Genomic DNA, 5,924 nt, shown 5'->3' with positions numbered 1-5,924 from the left:
CTGAACCTGGGTAAAAATCATGTGTTTTGTGTGTTGTGCTTGGTCTAGGTAGCAGCGCCCATCGCCCATCTACCGAACAAAAAGGGGGTGCAAACCCCCGTTGTCCCCCGTCTCGCGGATGCGACAAGATCCTTGATGGCAAGATGCCAAACACCGTATAGGGAAACCCTATACCTAAGCTTAAGCCTACCACTAATACTATACAGAGAAGGTCGGCGTCCAAATCCAATTCTACACCAACCTGCACGAGCGCCGACAGTGTGAGGGATCAGATCCAGGGGGACGGTGGCTTGCTCTTAGGGGGGCAGGAGTGGGTTCTCGAGAGAGGATGGGAGGGTAGGGGAGATCCTCATGTTATTTTGGTATTATGAGGAGACATTCACTATAAGGTTGCATGCAAGGAGTACATTTGACAAAATACCCTATATTTGGATTCCATTTTCATATCCTAAGGGCAAAAGGCATTAAATGTGCATATCGATTTCAAGCTCGAGTCGATATGAGCTTCATAGTTTACTTGGTCATCCTTTTGTGGGTTATGTTTTGGATGACACGGTTTGGATGGGCAGTCAGGGGTGTGCTGGCGTCTGAGACAAACGGGGTGGTGGTTGACCACAGATGACGGCTGAGGACATCAGCGAATCGATGGAAGTGGAGATTTGAGAAGGGCTTGATGGCGAATTGACGGAGATGTGTCGGTGATAGGGAGAATAACTGTATGTTGGTGCGCAAGGTGGGTGCTTCCTCCACTCTAGAGCGGCAGGTGTTTCGACCACTTATGGTTTAGCGTGTCGATCCTACCTGCGTGTATTCCATCACCGGTGACAATTGATTTAGACCCTCCCCAAATACTTTGTTGCAACGCGAACTTAAAATGTGATATAGTATATAATTCCTAAGAATATTTAATTTCTTTGTCACTACCATCTTCCATGCATAAAGCAAAATTTACTCGGAAATGAATTGAGCGTGAAAAATGCCTTCTATCTCGCGTGATTTATGGTACTATATCTTTTTTTTAACTTATATTTTAAAACAGAGGTAATATAATCTATATGTTGGATGGAAATTTCCTTCTACTTTAGCCAAAAAGGAAACAAAACTATGCGCGGGCGAGAAAACTGGCGGTAATGTAAAAAAATTCCGCTGACTCCTTCCGCGGAGCAAATTTCTTTTGGCGCTAATGTAAATTTTGCAGCTGACGCGCGGTAATGAAAAAAATTCCCTCCAATTATCTTAGTAACAAAAAGCCCTGATTTATACCCACCTCGTCCTCTCCGCCATCGACATAACCGCGCCGCCCTCCACTCCACATCTCCAGCGATGTCATCCCTGACCTCCTGACATTTCCCGTAACTCCCCAGATTATTTAGCACACAAATCAACTGGATCGCATCTGCATCGGCCTGGTTCGCCGCCGCCGGCAAGAGCACAAGGCTGCACGGCTACATCTCGCGGGGAAATACGGAGGTCCCTTTGCTGATTCGCCTCCGGATCTCAAGATCCCCAAACTCCTCGGTGGCACCAATTCCCAGGTGAATGCACTGCTTTCCTTTGTTCAGAAATGTATTACAGAATGGACAGACAGAATAGCCTCTTCTTTTCTCGTTTGATCCGTCTACTCTGCTAATTGCATGGTTGATGTCCTCCTCAGCTTCATTGTATATTTCTTTTGCTCTACTCTCACGAGCCTTCTGATCTTTTATCAATGATAAATTAATTGATATATGGGACCCCCCTTCCACTTTGGTTAAAAAGATACTTTCTGTAACTTTAGATGACATGACACAAGAGCTTCTCTTTTACATATAGTGGCGCCCCAGATCAACTAATTGAACACCCTTAGTTTCAGTGGCGGAGCTAGGATTGGAGCAAGCCCCGGGCCAAAAGCAATAAAAAAAAACTACTCCCATCACTCATGTAATTGCATTTTCTTTTTGGTACGGTTGAAAAGTTAAAGATATATTTTGAACTCCCTTTTTTAACGATCCAGCAAACTACATATAGCTTGGGTAGTTGATTTTTTTTGAGAAACACTTGAGTTTGGGTATTCAGTGATTCGTAGGGTATTGAGATTAAGGGATAAACTCTCTTCACCTAATGTTCCTAAAACATAATATTGACTGACAAATTGTTTAATCAATGAATCAATTCAATTTGGTAACAATATTGGAGTGGAATAATTAAAGCAAACACACAAGAACATATTACCTATCGTTGGAGCCTAGACTAGGGCAGGCAGATCATAGAACAACAGCACTTGGGCGACACCGGCCGAGAGGGTGCGCCAGCGGCGGTACACCGCAGCATAGCAGGCCAGCAGGCCGTGGAGAAGGACGACGGCACTGCAAGCGGCTAGGTGTGTCAAGCCATCCTAACGGCAAAGCGGCGATGACGGAGTGGCGTGGGCGCGTGGTGCGCGCGTCCCGCCGCTGCGAGCGAGGGAGCCAAGGGTCGACCGCTAGCTTTGGTTGATGTCGTTCGTCCTGTTCCCATTTTCTGTTTCGTGTTGGGTGTCATAGGCTCGTGCATAGAGAAGATTGGCCAACAGATTACCTGGGCTGCAGCCTCGGCCAAGTTGAAATTATATGGTAGTAGGGCCGGAATTTTGTTGCGCCCTGGCCCTGGTTCCCGGGGTGTAGTTCCGCCCCTGCTTAGTTTCTTGTTTTTATTTTATCATTATCACATTAGTATTCCTTTTTAGTTTTACTCTATTTTAAAAATAAACATTCTAATTAATCTGAATACACACAAAGCATGCTCGAGAATGGAATTTGTCATTATAGGTTCATGTTCTTGATCAATTCATTAGTGGCTAACTTTCCTTACTTGTTCGATGCTTTTGAAGTACTTAGGGTCATTTGTGTCCTTAATTTAATTAGTAATAATGTAAACCGAACTATTGTAAGAATACAATACAAATTATTTTATTAACTGTATCGTTGTATGGAAGCATCATCCAGGACAATCATCACAGACACCTCCTTTTTCTGGAGAACGGGAGGTAAAGGTTATTCGCTGACAAATCTACTTGGTTATCTATTGATAAATCATGATATCCAATGTTTGTGGAATTAAAAGAATGCATTGTCAACTTTAGTTTCCTGAATCACAACATTACAATCTTTTTATTTATATTTTTTCGCATATAAGAAAGAGCGGTGAGAATGTGGATGAAAATTCGAGAAGAGTCCAAAAAACAAATGTCTCAAAACAAGACTCCAAGACATGTGTCCTCAAAGAAGAGATGTCGTCCGTCGGAACAGGTAAATGAACAGTATGTACATGTTGACTTTCATCCATGTTTTACGCATGTGCAAGTTGATGAACCTATTGGCAAAGATGAGCACTTGGTAAGAGAAATGGAGAACTGTGTGACAATCAGTGATGTTTTTTTTTCATCTGTAATAACAATTGCTTGGCCTTCAGCATGTGTATGTTACTTTTTGAGTTTTGTTGTTTTAATATTTTGATATATATTTAATTTCATATGTAACTGTAATTTTCTTTCCAGATTGAGAAGATCAGTGGTTGAGACTGAGTTGATATTGATGCTTTGTCTAACGATGGAGTGAAGATAGAACATATGTAGGATTGGTGTGAGAAATATCGAAGGGTGGATTGGAGAAACCATGATTGTTGTTTCTGCATAGTCAAGATGATTAAGTATTTCATGTATTCTAGGTTAGCTTAATGTGTTGAGAAACGTAGTAGTTTTTCTTAAATATGTAACGTCTTTGTGTTCATTGTTATGAATGCTATGAAGTGACATGAAACATGTTGGTTTTATCTCCATAATGTAGTTCATATGCACATGTTGCTCAATGTATCTATGATCCTTTTGTTACTACACAATGAGGTATATGCTTATCGTTTTCACATACAAGTTTAACAACATAATTTATTAATCAAATATGAAAGTAAGGAATTCTAAATAAGCACCATTTAAAGAAAATTAATGCATATTAAACATTTTTACTAACCGTGAGGTGTTACTACAACTAGATAAACGTGTTACTAAGTATGGGACTAACAAGAATAGCTATGTTACAATATATAGAAAAACATGTTACTATTAATTGTGAAAGATGTTACAACTGTGTTACTAAGGACCTATAGAATCAACCCAATCTTGAATAATTATGTTACAATAGTTGGTAATATGTGTTACCAACCGTGTTACTATAGCAAGAAAAACATGTTACTAATCGTGTTACTATGGTCATAAAAAGATGTTACTTAAACTTATAGTCACACATATATCTTGTGTTACTACGGTATGCTTGTAACACTTTTATGTATTTATAGGAACAATTGTTTATGTGCTACAAAGACAACACCTAGTAACACGACATATAAGAACACATAAAAAAGGTGTTACTGGGAGCGTCAGTAACACCTTTTGTAAGTTATAGTAGCACATGAGTGTGTTACTATATGTCTGTCATGGCGTAGTGGAAGAAGATGTCCTTGGAGCTAGGTAATGGCGGGGAAGTCCTCCTCCAGTCCTAATCCGTGCGCTCTTCTTGGCGTTGAACGAGTTTGTCACCACTCCGATGCTTGCAATGGTGGTGCGTGGGTGCTCTTGCGGAACTTCTTCGACTTCCTCTTCATCCTCCTTTGCTTCTTCCTTGACGCTCTTGTCCTCTTCTTTCCACTCACGATCTTGATTATCTTCATCCGGAAGCTCCTTGCCCTTGTTCTTGGAGACCATGGTGCTTCTAAACTGAGAACAGATCCTGGCAGAAACAGCTCGAAACAAAACACATCGAGAAAACGATATACGGACCTCCAGGGGTCCGGGGGATTTTATAATAAAAATTTTCAGAACAAACGGAAAGTACCAGGTCGAACCAGAGTCGGAAAGAGGCGACGAGGCGGTGCCACCATAGGTCGGCGCGGCCGAGCCGGGGCCCGCGCCGGCTCGTGGTGGCACGCCCTCGTGCGTCTTTTCCACTCCGTTTCGATCTCGTAATTTTTCATATTTTCCAAAAACAGACAAAAATATTGTTCGGAAAGTAAATCGCGAACTTTTCATTACCAGATCTTGTTACCTATTCAAAGTCGAGTTACGGCGGATCGTCAATTTGTCCTTTGATGAAAGCCTCCGGTGTTTCCACTTGAATAATATCCACATCAACATTATAAGAATCACCTGAGATATAATGCTTGAGTCTTTGTCCATTCACCACTTGCGTAGCATTTCCTTGGAGAGAGCTAAATTTAATTGCTCCGGAACGATACACCTCCTCAACAACATACGGTCCTTCCCATGTTGAGAGTAATTTCCCTGCAAAGAGTCTGAGACGAGACCGATACAATAGGACTTTATCCCCAACATTAAACTCTCTCTTGATAATCCTTCTATCGTGCCATTTTTTAACTTTTTCTTTAAAGAGTTTAGCATTTTCATAAGCTTCACTTCTCCATTCATCTAGAGAACTTAATTGCAGCAACCTCTTATTACCGGCAAGTTTAGGATCTTTATTTAACTCTCTAACAGCCCAATAAGCTTTGTGTTCTAGTTCTAAAGGTAAATGACAAGCTTTTCCGTAAACCATTTTATAAGGTGACATTCCCATGGGGTTTTTATAAGCAGTTCTATAAGCCCATAGTGCATCCTTCAATTTACTAGCCCAATTCTTTCTAGATTTATTAACGGTCTTTCCCAAAATAGATTTAATTTCTCTATTTGATAATTCTACTTGACCACTAGTTTGAGGGTGATAAGCGGAAGCAATTCTATGATTAATACCATACCTAGCAAGAGTCTTTCTAAAACCTCCATGAATAAAATGAGAACCTCCATCAGTCATAATATATCTAGGAACTCCAAATCTAGGAAAAATAATATCTAAAAGCATTTTTAAAGAGGTCTCACCATCAGCACTTTTTGTAGTTATGGCTTCCACCCATTTAGTAAC

At 40.9% G+C, this 5,924-nt stretch overlaps 1 long non-coding RNA gene across 1 annotated transcript; it reads left to right on the top strand.

Annotated features, from left to right (window-relative positions):
• Positions 1 to 1,347: 1,347 nt before the first annotated feature.
• LOC124680644 lies at positions 1,348 to 3,654 on the top strand. Its single transcript, XR_006995545.1, has 3 exons — positions 1,348 to 1,535; positions 3,154 to 3,266; positions 3,515 to 3,654. It is a non-coding gene; the product is annotated as an uncharacterized LOC124680644 (long non-coding RNA).
• The last annotated feature ends 2,270 nt before the right edge of the window (positions 3,655 to 5,924 follow it).

The sequence above is a fragment of the Lolium rigidum genome, unplaced genomic scaffold (assembly GCF_022539505.1).
Source record: "Lolium rigidum isolate FL_2022 unplaced genomic scaffold, APGP_CSIRO_Lrig_0.1 contig_2376_1, whole genome shotgun sequence".
Lineage (NCBI taxonomy): Eukaryota > Viridiplantae > Streptophyta > Magnoliopsida > Poales > Poaceae > Lolium > Lolium rigidum.
The sequence above is the reverse complement of the archived record's forward strand: the minus strand, read 5'-3'. Positions and strand labels throughout refer to the sequence as shown.